This window comes from Rhinolophus hipposideros, assembly GCF_964194185.1.
Source record: "Rhinolophus hipposideros genome assembly, chromosome: 16".
NCBI lineage: Eukaryota > Metazoa > Chordata > Mammalia > Chiroptera > Rhinolophidae > Rhinolophus > Rhinolophus hipposideros.
In genome coordinates this window covers 34,509,221-34,529,728 of record NC_138062.1, presented here as the reverse complement: position 1 = coordinate 34,529,728, position 20,508 = coordinate 34,509,221, and the positions used below count along the sequence as shown (strand labels likewise).

Genomic DNA, 20,508 nt, shown 5'->3' with positions numbered 1-20,508 from the left:
TCACATCTTGTTTATGACAGTGACTTCCTAACCCTACAGTTCAGTCCTTTAGGTTTCACTGGAGTGGAGCAACAAATAAAATGTAAATATAACTTTTCACTCACCTTCTTAAGACCTATTCATTCTCTATTACATAGCATAAAACCTAAATATGTAGAACATTTTAATAGGCCATCCAATATCTGATATCTTATTTTCCTGTTTTTCTTCTTTCTATTTCTGCATCAGGATGGTTTTAGATTAGAGCAAATCCCTCTAAAAGTGATTTAACATTATTTTGTTTCCTATTTGATAAAGTAAGTAGGTCAGATGTAGAGAGGCTTCAGGGTCAGTTAAATCCGTTTTTGTAATATTAAGGAGGTTGTACATCCTTCCCTTATTTTACTCTGACACCTGAAATTGTTGGCTTCTTCTCTTAGGCTGTCACCTTTCAAGGTCCCAAGATAGCTTTTACACTTCTAGGTGTCACAAGAAGGTGTCATGAACATAGTCAGTAAAATGGCTCACTTTTAGCCAGAAGCAGAGCAGAATAAAAGTAATAGCCACAAAACAGAACATGTGTTTTCCAATCATGACTTGGCCACTAACTGATTAACCTTGGGCAATAAAATTTACCTTTCCTAAGCATCATTTTATGCTACCCTGACAGAAATTTAAATAATTAAAGTAAAGATTTTGGTTAGATTATATAATCCCTAAATTGTATTCCATATTTAAGGTTTTAGAAAAATCGGCAGCTATGTGTTATTGGAATTCCTGCCGAACTACAGTACTGAAGGATAATAATGAAGCCAAATAATACAACCACTGAATCTAGGAGTCACCGGAATATGCTTTCTAACCCTCTCCATTTACTTACAGAACCAGAGAATAACATTTAAAGGAATTTAATGTTATCCCAGCACAGATATCTGGCAGTTGTTTTACTCTGTCTACCATATTCCTGACAAGAAATCATTCATTAATGAATGCTAAATCCCCGTTGATCAGGAACTCAAATATCTTTCTAGTAATGCATAGATTCGTACTGTTGCTACCTTCTATTTGATTGACTTCTTTTGGAAACGTCCTAAAAAATCATCTTTTTACACGAATAGTCCATGAATATTCACACATATTTAAATATAGTCATTAGGCCCTTGAAGATACTTATTTCTTCCGAATTAACTCCCCTTCCTTTTAGCATCAATCTTATGAAATAATTTTATATTTTTTAGAAATAAAATTTGCTTTTGAAAGTCTTTCAGTTAATATTAGTGTTCCTCCTGCAGATTAGTGCAGCCACTATGGAAAACAGTATGGAGGTATCTCAGGAATCTGAAAATGGAACTACCCTATGATCCAGTAATTCCACTCCTAGGCATCTACCCGGAGAAATCCAAAACTCCAATTCAAAAATCTGTATGCACTCCTATGTTTATTGCAGCACTTTACACAATAGCCAAGATATGGAAACAACCAAAATGCCCATCGGTAGATGACTGGATTAAGAAGCTGTGGTACATTTATACAATGGAGTATTACGCAGCCATAAAGAAGAAAGAAATCTTATCATTTGCAGCAACATGGATGGATCTAGAGAACATTATGTTAAGTGAAATAAGTCAGAAAGAGAAAGACAAGTACCATATGATCTCACTTATATATGGAATCTAAAGAAAAGACTATGTGAATGAACTAATCAGAGTCAGTTTTGGGGACGCAGAGAAAAAACCGAGAGTGGTTAGATGGGTGTGTGGGAGGGGGTTGGGGATAAGGGGAAAGGTGAAGGGATTTGGAAGCAGCTGGTAACCACAAGATGGCCTCAGGGTTTTTCTTTTGAAAATTAATTTGGGGAAGGTATTCTATAATGTTGTAAAGATTTTGTTGGGTATCCGATGGACATGCGTCCTATTTGGGAGACCACCTCAGGGATACTGTGGATACCTGATCATGGCATTGTACATCAGAAGCTAAACATTAATGAATGCCAACTATAATTTTATATATATAATGTGATGGTTCAGTGTGAGGTCGGAGGGATAGTGGATGGGGGGAGGGGGGTTCACAGTATGAGGGATATAAATGATGAACGTCTAAGTATTACCTTGTTTTGTACACCTGAAACTAATAAATAAATTAATTAATTAAAAAAAAAATATTAGTGTTCCTTAAGACATGGCACAGAACTTGACAATTTATAATTCAACCTTATCCATCCATCCATCCATTCATCCATTTTTTCTATTTCTTGCATGTTCAGCAAAGACCCTCAAATCTGCTGTTTTACAAATAAGAAAATAAGTAAATGAGAACAGAGTAGGAGTTTCAACATTTTTTTTTGGTTATTTTACATGTTTTCAGCAATAATTCTTAGGTTAGTAATTAACTAATTAAACAGAGAAGTACATACAGAGACTGAGTGTTAAGTGCATATTTCACTGGCCACTTTTATTTCATAGTCAAGATCTCACTGTTTAACTTGTTACAGATCTAGAAGAAAAACAAATTGCATGCACACACATGCATACCCATGTATATCATCTAAAGTCTTACTGCACATATTGTGGTATATCTCATTCAATTATTTTGCTGCAGATGCTTTTATAAATTTGATATGTAACTTATGGAATATTAAACTGACTTTTTAATTTTGTTAGTTCTTATTTTATAACATGCTCATTTTTAAAGCTAGTATTTATTGCAAATCAGCAGTGTACCAGATATATTCCTAGGAAGTCATGAAGTTTTATCTTTCAATCCTCACATGACCTCTATGGAACAGGTCAGTATAACAGATGTCAGAGGCAGTGTAGTGATATGGCAAAGAGCCTGGAGATGGAACCAGGCTCCACCTTTTAGCAGCTGTGTGACCTTGAGTAAGGTTTCTAAATCTCTGTATCTCAGTTTCTTCATAAGTAAAGAGAAAAACATTTCAAATGGTTGTTATGAAGATTACATCAGTTAATATTGCTAAAGCTAAACATATAGCAGCTTTATTAAATGTCTATTAAATAAAATAAATGTTTTCAAGATCATAGACCTAAGAAGTAAGGGAACTCTAGCTCTCTTTGTAACAGAGCTAGAGTAAGGGAGCTAGAATTCATTCAAGACTAACTTATTTGTAATATTTCAAAATACAGATAAATACAAATAAACATTGGGAAGAATTTTAAAATCAAACAAAATTATATTAACCGGAATAATTAAATGTAGTTAGATGGTGACTTTTATTATGGTATAATTTGCAAATACACATACACATTTTAAAATCTACTTTCCTCTAAAATCTTAATTTTTGCCAAATTTAGTGTAAATACATCATGTCAGTTCCGACCCTGGCAGCTTAGAGGCTAATATGATTGTATGTTTAGATCTTTATCTAAAATACTGCCTGAAGTTCCCAGCTCCTAGCCAATCCCAATGAAAAACAATCTTTCATCTAGTTTATTCCACAGTCCTGAAATAAGAACATCTTAACCATTTTTATTTTTTTTACTCATAGCATCAGTGTACTTGAAAATCTCTAATCCATATAATGCACTGCATGCAAAGCTTTCACTATCTCAATACAACTTGTTTCAGTTTATTTGTAGTAGCTGCATGCCCCTGAATGTATTGCAAAAAGGCTTTTTATTGTTTTTTTTCTAAACAGAATTTATTCCTGCAATACCTGGTGCTTGGAAGGAAATAACTTTGTCAAATGATGAATAGCAGGTTAATTCTAAAAATGGCTAGAGGAAGTATTTTTTTTTTTTTTTTAAATCATTGATTGGGGTTGGGTGGGGTAGATAGGTGGAGGCTAACATTTGTTTTGCTGTCAATCAAGTGGACCTTCCTAAGCTGTGTTTATCAATTTCCAGGAATGGCCATAGCATGGTGATTTCCAAATGGTTCTCTCTAATTCTATTTCATCAACTTTAGATTAATGGAAGTTTCTCACACTTCTGGTTCTAGTGTTTTGTTTTGGGTTTTTTTTTTTTTTTCGTATTTTTCTTTTCCCTAAATCTTAGTTTTCTATATCATTATTAATTTTTAACATTTGACATCTTTATAGGTATTTTAATGGGGAGTCTGATGAAACTGCCAAGAAGATGTCACTTTCAATGTGCACAATTCTAATTTAACATTGAGATGCTTAACTTGGGTCAAAGAGACATACTCTGTCAGATTCATACCCATGCCAGCTAATTTGATGAATAAATGTATTATGCATGCAATGGCAGTTTTAATCTATAAAATAATATTAGATAATTTATTGATATGTTGGGGAAATTTTCTTTAATACCTAGAAAAAAAATTAGAGTCCAGTGGGTTTAGAAAGAATAATGATGGAAGTTCTGAGTGTAATACATGGGAAAAAGCACTTTTTGAATTATTCTAAATTTTAAAAAAATCACACCTGACAAAACAAAATCAAACAAAACAACATAAAACACTTTAGTACAGGAATTATAAAACACGTGGATTAAAATTGAAGGTCCTCTTTCACAGGCCGATTGGGGTGTTACAATCCCCCAAGGGAAATTCCTGCTTCTCAAAATAGTAATAAGTACACCTTGGGTGAGAGGTTGCCATGACAGCACATATGGCAGCAGGCACTTAATTGTTCTCTCTCTACAACGATTTCACATGGCTTTCTCATTTCTCACTTAAAAGCTTCTGACTAGGCTTCTGCTTTGCACAGGGGCTAATTCTTTGTTCAATTGCATTAGCACTATAAATCCAGAGAGCAAAGGGTCTGCCAACCGGATCCACAAACTAAATTGGATTGGATCCAAATAACTTCCGCAGAGCTCAGTCACGAACTGTGAGGAAAGTGACCGAAAATTGGCACTTCACAATCTTGATGAAAACATAGTTGGGATATTTTCCTCAAATATTAAAATATCTACAGAGAAATTTCTTTTGAAACTTATGGAAATCTGTGCAGTATTTTTATCTTAAAAATCAACTTAGGCATTTCAAATGATTTTCAATATAAACTTCTGTTTATGTATCTTAGTATAAACATACTTGAAGATGCAGCGTATTTCCTCTTCCTACTCTTTACTATCCAGTACAATTTATCTCAGCCCTTTTTATTTTTTACTTAAAAAAATATTCATGAAAGAAAGAGCTAGCATTTCTAGCTTTATTGAGTTATGATTGACAAATAAAAATTGTATGCACTTAAGGTGCACAGTGTGATGGTTTGATATATGTAAACGTTGCAAAATGATTACCAGAATCAAGTTAATTAACATATCTATCACTTCACATAGTTAGTGTGTGTGTGTGTGTGTGTGTGTGTGTGTGTGTGGTGAGAACACTTGAGATCTATTCTCTTAGCAATAACTTTCAGGCATACAATACATCATTATTGCCTGTAGTCACCATGCTGTACATTTTGTCTCCATCATTTATTCATCTTATAACTAAAAGTCTGCATCCTTTGATCTCATTTTCCCCCACCCTGCAGCCTCAGCTGACTGCCTTTCTTCTTTCTGTTATGATGAGTTCAGCTTTTTTATGTAGCCCACATAAGTAAAATCATGCAATATTTTTCATTCTGTGTCTGGCTTATTTTACTTAGCATGTCTTCCAGGTTCATCAATGTTGTTGCAAATGGAAGGATTTTCTTCTTTTTTAAGGCTGACTAATATTCCATCGTTCTCAGCCTTTTCTATATGCAACTTTTAAGTCCCTTATAATGACCAGAGATACAATCAGTGTGTGACTAACCATTATTCTTCAAAATGAAGTCAATGTTGGAGTATTAGAAATGTGCCTTAATCATGTGACATTAGGACAAAAGCATAGCATGTTAGATAATAAATTTAATAAAAAAATGAGAAATTTAGGATGGTGAATATAGAAATATGACTACATGGATAGTATAAGGAATAAAGACTCTATGAATCTTTACCATGCCAGTATTGTTTTCCTACTTGCAAGTTTTAAAATTACTTCATCCTTGCATTTGTACTGCTGTCATTCAGAGGTCATCAAATTGTTTGTGAAACAGTTATATAAATATCCTAGAGGCAGTCCATCTCCTAGAAGATGCCATGTACTGTGGTACTCTCACTCCAACTTCAGCCATTGTTAGGGCTATGATCATTTGGAAAAGCCTGCTTTAACAACAACAACAAAGTTGAAAGTAATAGTCTTTTATGAGGTTTGTCTATGTACTTACAGCAAATCAGTCTGAAACAAACTACTTAATCTTTCTGATATCCCACCACCCTTTCAAATTACTAGATGAGGGATAGAAATTATGTTACCATACCATTGATTTATGAGAATTAAATTGAAATAGGTAAAAGACAATGTTTTTTTTTTTATGTATGTCTGTGTATATCTTTGTTTTTTATATGTTAAGACAATACTCTTCGATGAGGTTAAGCAATTTTGAAGTATATCCATAAAAGTGCTCAAATTGTTTTGGGTTTTATATAATGAGTCAATTGCTACTGGCCTATTGAATCTTCTTGGGATCATGGATCCCGTTTCCAATATCATAAAATTTATGGATGGTATTCAATAAAAAAAGGAACATCAAACAATTTTATATTTAGTTTCAGAGATTCATAGCCCATAAGCTCATCCATATACTTCTTCTGAGTCCACCAATCCCAGGTTAAGATGCCTAGTAATTGAGCAAATTTATAGAAAATCATTTAGAATATTTTCTTTACTTCAGTAGTATAAGCCTGGGCAGGTCTCTCTGTGTCTACCTCTTGATACTTGTCTTACAACCATGTCCCTGGTTCCTCCTTAATAGAAAGCAAAAAAATGGAGGACTATTTATTTTCCCAGCTGTTTCTTTCTATTGATCAGCCTGAGGTACCGAACTCCTGCCCCTTGCAGAAAGTTGTGACAATCCTCATTGCCAGCAATATTTGGATGCTACTCTATTTTAGTAAGTTTGACAATACAAAGGAGAGCTAGACGCAGGAGATTTCCTAATAAAATAACTGTATAATTAGTTAGCCTTGTACATTACATGGACAGTGACAGAAGACATGAGACTACTTGTTCAGACACAATGAACTCTATCACAGAAAAACAGTAGTAGGAGCATCAGCATAGTTACACTTGTTTCTTGTGCCCCCAATCCCACAGGATGAGTAAGAGGGAGCCTGCCCATGCACTGAGTCCAGAAAAAGACCCCTGAGCTTATGGAATCTACTATGATACATTCCCTGAATATTATGTGATACTATGCAATACCATGTAATACATTCCTATTATATATTACCTCACCTCTCTATTTCCATCTGCATAAACTATCCTGAGAAATAGCTTTTATGAAAGAATTTGATGTCACAGCCTTGAAAATTTTGCATACTCCTCATGGTACATGTGAGTGCAAGAGGTCCTTTGTAAATTGTCTCCCAATAATATCATGTAATGAAATATGTCAATGTCTGAAAAATGTGCATTATGCATTAAATAAAAATTTTCTAGGTGACCAACACATGATATCACACAATTATGCATAACTAATATAATATATATAAATAAATATACACATATATGTATATTTATGTATTTATATACATGTAAATATACATATATAATATACATATAAATATACATATATATTTTTATATATGTATACACATATACATGTATGTGTATATTTATATATATTTAAATACAAAGTAGATCAATGAGTTTTAATGTAACACGGTATAACAAGTTAATTTATGTTCTCAAATTACACATTGCAATTAAACTTTTAAGTAACTACACTTGCCCAGTTTGGGTGTAGTATCAAGGAAACACAGCCATAATTATTTATCTGATAAGGGTATTAAACTTTCCCTCTCTTTTTTCTGGATTGGAAGACTAAGTGTTCTTTAGATACAAATTTTCCCCAAATTCATCTGTATATTTAACACAATTAAAATCAAAATTGTTATTAGGCTTTTAAAATAGAAATGGGCAGTCTGAAACTAGCTTTTCCATAGTAATACGAATGATCTAGAATAGTCAAAATATTTTTGAGTAAAGAAAAAAAAATGCAGAAAACTTCGCATCCCAAAAGATGTACTATGAAAAAAATGAATCATTTAGCCTTTCTAGTATTGGCATAAAAATAGATCTATAGATCACTCTAAAAAAAAAAAGCCCTAAATAAAACATATATGGCCAATTGATTTTTAACAAATTTGCCAAATAAATTTTATGAGAAAATGATAGTTTTTTTTTAATAGGCAAAATAGTATAACTGTTTTGAAAAACATTTTAACAGGCATTTATATATATATATATATATATATATATATATATATATATATATATACACACACATATATATAAATTATATATAATTACATATATATAACACATTTTAACAGGCATATATATATATAATTATATATATAATTTTATATATATATATATATATATATAAATTTCAAGCATGTATTAATCATATACGCAATGTATTAGGTTGGCGCAAAAGTAATTACGGTTTTTGCAATTATTTTTAACCTTTTGAACTACAATTATTTATGCACCAACTTAATACATGAACAGTACATTAAACGTATACTAACCATATGTTCCACAAATCCTAGGTATTTATGCAAGAGACATGAAAACCTATATCTACACAAAGACTTAGATATAATTACCCATAGTCATTTTATTATTAGTAGTAAAAATCTGGAAAGTACCCAAATATTTATCAAAGGTCAATAGATAAACAAATTGTCGTATGTACATACATTAGAATACTACTCAGCCACCAAAAGCAGTACATTACTAATACAAGCAAAAACATGGATGATCTCAAAAACATAGATGAATACTAAGTTAAAGAAAACAGACCAAAAGGTTATACACTCAGTGATTCTTTCATGTAAAATTCTAGAAATGGTAGCAATAATCTGGGGCTATGGTTGGGTGGGTAGTTTGGTGGAAATAAGTACAAATCTGAGTAAGAAAGCTTACAAGGTTGACAGAACTGTTCTTTGCATTGTTATGGTCATTATATGGTTATGGACTGAATTGTGTTCTCCCAAAATTCATATATTGCAACTATAACTCCCAATTTGTCTGTATTTGGAGATAGGGTATTTAAAGCAGTAATTACAGTTAAATAAGGTCTTAAGGATGGGGCCCTAATCCAGTAGGACTGGTGTCCTTATAAGATGAAGGGACTCTAGGGAAACATATGTACAGAGAAAGGGCTAGTGAGGGCACAGAGAGAAGATGGCCATCTGTGAACCAGGAAAAGAGATCTCAGGAGAAAACAAACATGTTGACACATTTGTCTTGGACTTCTAGCCTCCAGAACTGTGAGAAATATCTATTACTTAAGCCACCTAGTCTGTGGTATTTTCTTACAGCAGCCCTAGCAGACGAATGCATGTGGGTTTATATACCTGCCCAAACTCATTTAAGATGGGAGTATTTTATTAAAGGCAAATTAAACCTCAATAAAGTTGATATATAAAATGTACTTAAGGCATGGCAAAAAAATCACTAGGCTGAATGCTTTATACATGAATTAGTTCCTTATATGGGAAACAGAACATCCGTTCCGTATTTAAAATTCTACAAGCCAACTATAAATTCTAAAAAAGACAGAGTGATCGCACAATGGTTTAAATATACTATATGCAGAGTGGAAAAATAAGAATGCACAAGAGCGTTTATTTTTAAGTGGTTTAGTTGGCAGCTCTGAAGTGCCACCACCAATAAAAGATATTTCTCTATAGTTCTGGAACAAAATCACAAACTATCATCACATGTGCATTCTTGTGTAAATATAATATACTCCCTGAGGGCTACCAGAACTAATTGAGAGAAATTAGAGAAAGCTGAAGTTCTTGCAGGTTGGGTACAGTTAGAACCAGAAAAAATAGATATTTGATTTATTATCATTATTTTGACCTAAATATGTCCCCAAGTAATTATGTCCTGGGGAAAATAAGCTACTGTAAAGAGCTAGAGATGAAGCTGTAGACATATTAGCATAGTGATAGACCTGATAAATATAAATACATACATACATACATACACAGATTTAGAGAGATAAATAGATGGATCTATAGATAAATTATATAAATATATAGGTAGAACTGTAAATGTATAGATATATAGATGCATAAATGTATAAATACAAAAATAGATAAGTGCTACTAATCATTTTGGGTCAGGTTATTAGTCATTTTTAGCTCAATTATTAGTCATTTTTAGCTGAACATTCATACTATGAACATGATTAATTCAGAACACAATTGAATTTGAACACTGGGTTCTCATTGAAACCTTACACATTCAAACAAAAAAGATCCAATATGAACTAAAAAATGTCTTGTTTTTCCTTTAATGAGCAAGGTTAATTGCATAAATTAAGAGTAATTGAATAAGATGTGTGTGCTTTTGTTAACCTTTTGTCCTTTGGCTTTTTCAAGTGAGATATGCTATAACAACACTAATTGTTGTCATTATTGGGTGTAAAAAGTGTAGCTTTTATCAATGGTGTTTTTATTTTTTTCTTTCAACCCCTAATTTCCACCTGTATTTTATGTTCTCTACCATGTCATATTACGTTTGAAACTGTCATGTCTGGGTTGTATTACCCACATCCTCCCCGAATGTTGTTGGTAAACCAAAGGCCCAAGTTGAATGCATGTATGTTAATATGCTGCTCATAAGGTCCACATAGGATTTGTGATTTGACAACCAACAGACAATAGTATTGTACTATTATAGTTACCTTAATCTGAGAAAGCAAGAGATATTGATATGTGTTCCACTGTCCTCATGTTTAACACTTTGATTTAACCAATGGAAGAGGATGTTCTTTAGTATAGGAAAAGTTATATATTTATAACTTTTCCATTCAACAGAATGAAAGACTTCAAAGGAAATTGAAGCTACTGTTGGCTTAAATTTATTTCGAGGTAAATGCTAAGTATAAGGTAATTTGTGACATGATACATTACCTTAAAATATTAAGGATTATTTATAAAACACCTTAATATACTCCTATTTAATTATAAGGGAAATTTCTTCTTTGCATTGTATAAACAAACGTAATGAATGTATAGGAGGAACATGAGTAAAAACCTACAGCAAGGTGCAATATCACATTGGGTTTGTGATGCAGAAATCTGGTTTACAGAGAACAAAATTGCTATAAATCATGGGCTAACCTTTGGAAAAGTGAATAATCTTTTCTTTAGAATAAGATAACCATTTAAGAGACGGTTGTTTCATCCTACATATTGTGAATTCCTTAGAGTCTTCAAATTGTTTTTAAATAGTATATTACACTTTGCTCACATTTGGATAATGCCTTTATAATACAAATTCTTGTTTTTCATAAAAGTGAGTTTTTTTTCCTAATTCTCTTTATTCTTTCACACGGACAAAAGAAATAGGTGCACTATTAAAAAGCGCAACTTAATCAAGATACGGATACTGCCCATGATAATCTTGGGATTTCTTTCCAAGTCTTTCCAGGGTTCTTACCATTATTACTTGAACTGCTAGTCTCCCTTTTTTTGAATACTTTTTCAATTTGGAGGACTAAATCCCATTATTATATTTCATTCTGTATCGGTATAATTAGACAAAATGATTCTGCAAAGAATAATATTTACCTAAGCATAATTATACATTTTCATTTTAAAGGTCTCACTAATCACCAACTAGACAGAGTATGAAAAATTCTGGTATTGCAAATACTACAGACGTTGACAATGAAAAATTTGAGAGTTGATGCCAACTATTAGGAGTGGATGGAGAGAAGGCACATGTGAAGTGTTTTGTTTGTTTGTTTGTTTGTTTGTTTTTCTCCTAAAGAAGTCAGTGAACAGAGATAGTGATTTATATCTGGAAATGAAGGTTTAAAAAAGGAAATTAATAGAAGACTTTATAAACAAATGTTGGAAGGAGATAAAGGAAGGTGAAGACATTGAGATGATTTATTTTCTTTGACAGCAGAGAACAAATAAATATTGCAAGTTGATAAATCAAAGAATATATATACATAACACCTTATTTATAATTATGGAGACAACTATCCATAGGAATATAAATGGGAATATCCAGGTATAGATAGCTCTGAGAGTGAGGCTGGTAGTCACAAGGGAGATTTTCAAAGAAAAATATTTTTCATTTGTAAGTTTCATACTTATTAAACTCTATAAATGTTTTACTTTATTACAATAATAATAGAAATATCTTTAAAAATAAGATTATAAGTTTTACAAGAGTATCACACAATAATTCTTCCTCCATCTTCTGAATAAATTTCTTTAAAAATATTAATATAATTATATTAGGTATTTTTCCAGTGCCACTTGTATGATAGAGCATACACTTAACCTTTATCAGACGTATTGTATCATTATTATAGTAACTGTAATAGTGGCTTTTAATCATCAAAGCAACTTTACACTCTGTTCATTGTACTTCATGTATAAAAATGAATTATTATGGAAAGAAGCATCAGAAAGATAAGTTCTTATGTCCTTTTTGTAAATAGAAAACTTTACTGGTTTTCTCTACTCCAGCCTTAAACACACATATTTTGAAAATATGTTCCCAAATAACATTCATAATAATATTATGAATATCAATCTCCTGATTTTCCAGGAGATTTTAATGTTTATGTAGGTTATAATTTTAACCTTGATTTATCTATTTCTGTAAACAAAGGCATATTTTAAATTTATAATTTATGCAATGTTGCTGAATTTTTTTATAAAAGTCACTGAAAATGTGCAGGTTTCATATTAATGTCTATGATTATATTTATAAAGTCCATACTTTTATATTTGTCTGATGGATTGGAACAATTTTCAAATAGTTTTATCCATTTAATAACCTTTGAAGATTTTTTCAAGTACATTCCGAAATAAAATCAATTTCAACAGGTTCAATATTTGACTGGAAATCTTAGATAGTACTGCATTATCATTCAAAGATCATGTCAATATCAATGTGTTTTATTGAATTCAAATCAGTATTCTATGCTGCAAAATCAGTAACAATTCAAATGAAGAGCAACAGAAAACTATTTAAATCTGCAATTAATTTAATTTATTGATTGATCTGATTAGGCTGCACAGTGATTCTCTGATATCGCAAAACATTAACATGTCTTTGAGAAACAAAAATAAATTTTCATTTGCAACAGGACCTACCTTTTATTTTACAAAACAAATACTCATTCAACTTGAGTAAGTAGTAGTAAAAATGAGCCTGGTATCTGGAATTAACTACTTACCATATTGCTCTTTTATGTGTATGTGTTTTTGTTTTTCCTGACTGAGAACATAGTTTAATTGCTCTATAAACTTTAGCAGGTTTAAAAAATTTGCCATAAAAGTAAATGAGATAAAAATCTATACTAAGTAAAGTGTCATTTCATTACACTAGATTTTTATTTTGCTTTATTTTTTGAGAGGTGAAATAAAAGGGTCAGAACCATTACAGTTTTATAGCAACTCAAATTTAAGTTGCCATAGTGTTTTTCTAGAAGCTTTAAAAATTCCCTAGACTTAGTAAAATGTGAATTAAAATTAGGAAACAGAGTAATGAGAAAATTGAAAAGTTGCAAGAAGAAGAAACTGACTTGAATTCTAGCCCTTGTTCTTTTAGTAGTTGCTGTTTCTTTTCAATTAAGGTTTTCAGTATTCTTTTATCTTGTAACACAGGAGAAAGTCTGTGAAACTTTTAGGGTACTTACAAGATCTGGATCTGCCCCATATCTCCAGCCTCACACCATATAACTTTATACCTTTGCTTTCCTTATATCCCTTTCTCATCTAAACAATATTAACTAGACGCTATTATATGTCACTATACTAAATACTGGAGATATGGTGGTGAATAAAAGTAGGCCCTGTTTTTACCACTATGGAGACTAGAATATAAGGAGTAAAACACTTTTCAAACATAATCATCACATATATTAAAGTAAAAGTGTAACTGTGGTATTACAAATGAAACATACCTCTACTTTGGAATAATATTGCATGGAAATTTGTGTAATGACAGATGTCAGGAATAAACAGATATTAATTGCTATATAAAAGAGAGAGAAGAGTGCTTTCTTGAATGTGTCCTTCTTTTCCCTATTTCTTGGTATTGCACGAGATACTGCCAATATGTGGAACGGTCTTTCCTCTTTTTGACCCAAGCAGCCTCTATGCATCTATCAGGGCTCAATTTAAGTATAGTTTCCCAACCAAGCAAGTTGCCTATGATTGGCTCAGATAGGACCTCACTGTGCTTCCCCTTTGTTACAGACCACTTTAAAATATTTATCAATGCTCCTCTTAACTAAGGGCCATTACCTAACAATTAGGTAATGTTAGGTAATTAGTGCAAATCCTGCTGGGAGATCAAGCAGGATAAGGACAGAGCATGTCTATTAGTGTCATTGAGTCCGTGATAAACAGAGCAGGAGCAGAATCTCCAATTAGACTATTGGGAGTTGAATCATTTTGACTTCTTGAAGTAGATTGAGAAAACCAACAGATTTAGAGGTGACTAAAGACAAGAGTCGTTAGCATTTTTTTTTCTTTTGGTGTTTGGTGCCAAGGAGTAGAGTGATAAAGTTATACAGCAGGTGGGAGACTTATAGCTCAGAGCAAAAATGGGACTTCTGGAAGAGCCAGAAGACCAGATGTTTGGGAGTAAGTTTCTTGAGAAAGGTGAGAGGTTGTATCCATTGCATAAGGAGCACAAGTGACAAGCTGATTATTGCAAAGGAGGATTCTACTATTAAAAAAAAATGTGTTGGGGGGTACCATGTGACCCAGCAATCCCTCCCCTGTGTATCTATTCCAAAAAATCTGAAAACATTTATCCATAAAGACATATGTGCTTCTATATTCATTGCAGCTTTATTTACTGTGGCCAAGACGTGGAAACAACCAAAGTGTCTTTTGACAGATGACTCGACAAAGAAGATGTGGTATATATACATAGTGGAATACTATCCTGCCGTAAGAAAATATGAAATACTACCATTTGCAGCAATGTGAATGTTATCTTGAGATTATTATGCTAAGTGAAATAAGTCAGACAGAAAAAGTCAAGAACCATATGATTTCACTGATATGTGGTATATAAAACTGAAAACAATAAAGGGAAAAGAAAAACAAATGAAGAAACAAAACTTATAAACACAGACAGTAGTTTAGTGGTTCCCAGAGGATAAGGGCGGAGGGGGGTGGTAGATGAAGATAAAAGGGATCAAATATATGGTGATGGAAGGAGAACTGATCCTGGGTGGTGAACACACAATGTGATATACAGATGATGTATTATAAAATTGTACACCTGAAACCTATGTAACTTCACTAACTATTGTCACGCTAATAAACTTTAATTTAAAAAAAAGGGGTGCAGAGAAGTTACAAGTGTAAGAAATTTTGCTGATTTGAAAAGGAAATTAAAGTAGTTTGATTTGATCGTATCTACTGTCTCTGTAACATATAAGATAGAGGTAGAAGCGTGAAGTGTGAGAGGCTCATAGTTATGGATGTTTGAAGTAGTCACTTCAGGATGTGGATATGGGGTTGAATTAAGAAACAGTTAATGTCAAGACTGAGCATTAAGACCTGTGGATATTAGTGATTGAGAATTAAGGGTTAATCATTCTGCCCTTTTGAGTCATTTTCTCCACTTGGATCAGCAACCAAGGTACAAACATTGAGATGGTGGAGAGTCGAACTTGTCCAGGACTGGTTCTAGTTGAGTTTTCAAGGTCTTAGCAAGAAATAACTTCAAGTTATGGCCCATTGACTTTAACATGATTAAAAACTGAAATGTATATAGAAGAATATAGAGAAATAAGGACAAATAGAGGAGTCAGCGAGATGTCCTTAAGACCGAAATAGTGATTCAAGATAGAAGGATAGGAGTTTGGAATTGAACATGAGATAAATGAATTGGAGATTAATTGTAATAATGCATTAAATGGATTGTAGTAATTTAAGTTTGAAACATAACTGAACTTCTGGAGGCAGTGTTTTGGATGTATTAGAGGAGATAGGTAAACAAGGAATGTGAGAGGTTCAGTTCCTCGTGCACATGACACTGACTTTAGAAGTTCTGAAATTTAATCAATCAGTTAATCAGATATGCCAGTATATTCATCAAAAAAATATTTTAAGTACACAATTTTTCCCCCAGAAATCATCCAATCTTTTAAAATTATCTATCCATGTCCTTGCTTCTCTCTATTAATAGTAGTGTGAGGTTCATAGAGATTAAACATTTTATATTCATGGTTTGTCTTTTGAATCTTTCCAAACATAAGATTAATGTAATCATTTCTTTCTATAGCTGGCTTTACTCCAGACCTCAGGGAATTAAGTTCCTTTAATTAATAGAATATTCAGTAATCATAGGAAGGCTTCTTTGAAAGTAGAAATAAATGATCTTTCATTAATAGGATGATTATATTTAACCTAGCTTCAAAATATTAAGTTGTACAAAATGTGTAACATACATGAAAAATACTCATGTAAAATATACTTGAATCAGACAAGTGAAGAAGAAACTTTGCATTATCTTTACAAAATCTATGGCAATTTTTTTAATTTTAAAAATTAACTATGTGAGCAATATATAAATGCACTCTCGTTATAAATCTATCAGTAAAGAGAGTGATATCAGCAAGATGGCAGAATGAAAGTTCTAGACCTCATCACCCCATCGAAACACAGATTTAATAATAGCTTAATAATAAAATACCTTTATGAGAGGTCTACAATCGAGTTAAGAATTTGCAGTACCCCAGACAAGCACAAAATTGAGATCAGTAGCACCAAGACAGGTAAGAAGAGTAATTTAATTTTAACTGTCAGCCCCTCTCCCAAACTGGCCTTGGGGCAGGAGGAAGAGATTGGGGTCAAGATTCCATTTTTTACAGAAATAGAAAGAAAAAAAATCCTAAAACTTGTATGGAATCACAAAAGCCTCCAAATAGCCAAATAGCCTTGAGAAAGGAAAACCAAGCAAGAGGCACATCCTGATTTCAAAATACAATACAAAGCTATAGTAATTAAAATAGTATGGTAGTGACATAAAAACAGACAGATAAATATTGTGAAACAGAATGGAAAACCCAGTAATACGCCCATGCATTTATGGTCAGGTGATTTTCAACAAGGGTACTAAGAATCAACAATGGGGGAAGAACAGTCTCTTCAGCAAGTGATGCTGGAAAATGATATCCACATTTAAATGAATAAAATCTATCCCTCATGCCATCCACATAAAACAACTCAAAGTGGATTCAAGTTTTAACTGTATAACTTGGAATTGTAAAATTCCATGAAGAAAACAGTGGAAAGTATCGAGACATTGAGCTTGGCAATAGTTTCTAGATATCAAAAGCACAAGCACGAAAAGCAAAAGTAGACAAGTGGAACGATATCAAACTGAAAAGCTACTGCACAGCAAAGGAAACAATTAACAGAGTGAAAAGCAACCCCCAGAATGGGAGAAAATATTTGCAAACTATATATCTGATAAGTGATTAATATTCAAAATATATCAGAAATTCCTAAACTCAATAGCAAATAACTTAATTAAAAAATGTGCAAAGGGCTTGGATAGACATTTATCCTAAGACATACAAATGACCAAATTATGTGTAAATCAAAATCACAATGAGATGTCACCTCACACCTGTTAGTGTGGCCATTATTGTTATATATTTTTAAATGCAGGTATAGGCAAGGATTTGGAAAAATTGGAATCTTTGTACCTTCTTGGTGGGGATGTGAAAATGGTTCAGCCACTTTGGAAAGCAGTATGGTGATTCCACACAAAAAATGAAAACTATAATTATAATATGATCTACCAATCCCATTTCTAGATATATATCACAAAAGAATTAAAACAAGGATCTTAAACAGGTATATGCATTTCTGTGTTCATTGCTGCCGCATCATAACAATAGCCAAGATCTGGAAAACACCTAAATATCTATCTATAGGTGAATGGATAAAGAAAATGTGGTATGTACACATACCATGAAATATTATTTAGTGTGAAAAATGAAGGATATCCTTCCATATATGACAACATGAATGAACCTGGAGTATATTATGCTAAGTGGAATAAGCCAGCCACTAAAGGACAAATACTGCACAATTACAATTATATTAGGTATCTAAGAGATCGAACTCACAGAAACAGCGAGTAGAATGGTGGTTTCTAGGGACTGCGAGGGAGCAAAGGGGAGTTATTGTTCAGCAGGTATAAAGTCTCAGTTATATAAAATAGATTAAGTACAACTTTCTGCCTGTAGTTAACAAGTGTCTTGTGTTCTTAAAATTCTGTTAGGAGGATAGATGTCATGTTGTTTTCTTACCACAATAATAAACAACCAAATAAATCAGTACATACATAGTATATACAATATGAAATGTCATTCTTTAGCAATCCAACCATCCCCTAGAGGTAATAGTTTTGTATTTATCCTACAAGTATTTTCTCCCTTTTTGAAAGGTATTTTTATTGTGAAAGATGAAGATTAATTGAGGAAATGTATAACATACAATTTAAACATGAAACGTGTCTATGTTAATCAATTTGCTAGAAATTTTATATACAAATGTGTTCTGCTTATTTCCACTTTCTTAAGCATAATTGATTGCTATGTAATATTTCATTTTATAGATTTACCATGTTTAATCTCATCTTATCACTTCATATTTAGATTGCTCTAATTATAAGTAATGCCTCAAAGAATATCTAAAAATCTTTATATTTGTCTTCATTTCCGATCATTACTATAAGAGTCTTAGAAGAAAGAGAGATGGGTCAGTTATTAATTTAAATTAATAACCCTTTAAAACATTAAGAATTTTTAAAGGGCTATTAATTTAAATTATCAGTTGTTTTCCTAAAATCTGTATAAACAAAAATTAATTTTGTTAGGGCTATTTACTGATAGTGCATCACTTTACCATAATATTTTCATCATTAGTAGTTACACTTAAAAAGTTGTTAAAATCTGTGTTCATTTGTTGACTTGTTATGTTAAATATACTTGTTTAATGGACTTTATGCTTTTAATGGACTTATGGTTTGTACAGATATTTCACCCAATTTAATGTTTTGTTTGTTTTCCTGAAGAAAGATAATTCATTATCAAATATTAGAAAAAGGGACTCATTTATCAGACTAATCCACCTGTTGTTAGTTAGTAGGGAAGAACATACCTAATGTGTTATAAAAGAGGATGTGTCATTTTTTTTTTCTTCTAGTTGTCATTTGTTTTATTTTGTTTGACTCTTACATTTGGGAGACATGGCCATAAGAAACAGGAAGTCTGGGGCATGAAATGCTGCTTAAACTGTAAAGTACTGTTATACCTACTTATCCTCCTTCTTCAATCTAGTAATAGCTAAGAGTACATGATAAATTAAAATGCTTTTAACAGGGGGGAGAAATGTTTGATGAGTAGTGGAGCATTAAAGGTAAATTGCATTTCTATACAGTTTTATTTGTTCTCTGATGATATACCCACTTCCGGATTAGTGTCATTCAAAGATTTTACTGAGGTGGCCAGTTTCTCATTTCCCTTTTGAAATCGCCTTGTGTCTAAATAAACAAAAAAACTATCAAACAATTCTAGATGCAATCTATCCACAAGGGAGTCTTCCAAGGCTGGAAGTGGTGAGACAATTAGTCTGGAAAATGAGTACGCTACACTCTTTCAAAGATATTACTTCAAAGGAGGAGTTTTAGCTTATTTAGCAGAGTAGAAGAAGTAGAAACGTATGGTGCCTGTGAGGAGAATGCCAATTAGAAGCTAACCAAATTTCCCTAAAATTCCACTGATATGTTCAAGGGCCAGTGCATCCATACCACGGAAAATGGGGGAAGAGCATGAGACTGAGAATTGAAAGTCACTTAAAGTGGGTATGGAATGGTTTGAGCACTGACTTTCTTTGCATCCATAGCATCCTAGACTTAAGTCTCTCCCAATCGGCAATTAGTCAACTCTCTGGATAAATCTAGTTAAGTTTTGGGGGAGTCAAAAGTTATACACAGGTTTTCAACAGGGAGTGGGATCATTGTCCCTACCCCTCGAGTTGTTCAAGGATCACCTCTATATGACAGATAATGAAGAGAAAGTAAGTCTCATTTCTTCTTTCATTCAGTAAGTATTTTTTCTTTTGTGATTGCTATGTGTGTGTATGCCTGTGTACAGCGCATTGAGTTGAAGAGAAGAAAACAGTCTTTTACCTCAAGCCTCATCTAAAGAGTGAATGGTCACCTAAGCAGTGCCAGTCATATTCAGTTCCAGTAGGCAGACATTTGCTACTTAGGTGGCCCATAGGAGGCAGAGCTCCAAGGGTACTTGCTCCTCTGAATTGAGTCAGAAAATGAGATTATTAATCTGAGATAAGAAAAAATGTTTTAAAGATAATAAGATATTCATTCTTTTTTTTTTCTGATTATACTCTGTTCAAAGCCAAAAGCTTTAACTTCTTTTATCTAAGTCATGTTAAATAAAAACGCTAAGTTGTAATTTGATGTTAT

At 32.5% G+C, this 20,508-nt stretch overlaps 1 protein-coding gene across 1 annotated transcript in view; it reads left to right on the top strand.

The window, feature by feature from the left end:
* Window positions 1-15,077, top strand: part of LOC308509101 (uncharacterized protein) — a 718,677-nt gene extending 703,600 nt beyond the window's left edge. The window contains exon 12 of the transcript XR_013995126.1: window positions 14,842-15,077. The gene's annotated coding sequence lies outside the window, so the exon portion shown is untranslated. The remainder of the gene's footprint in view (window positions 1-14,841) is intronic.
* Window positions 15,078-20,508: the final 5,431 nt, after the last annotated feature.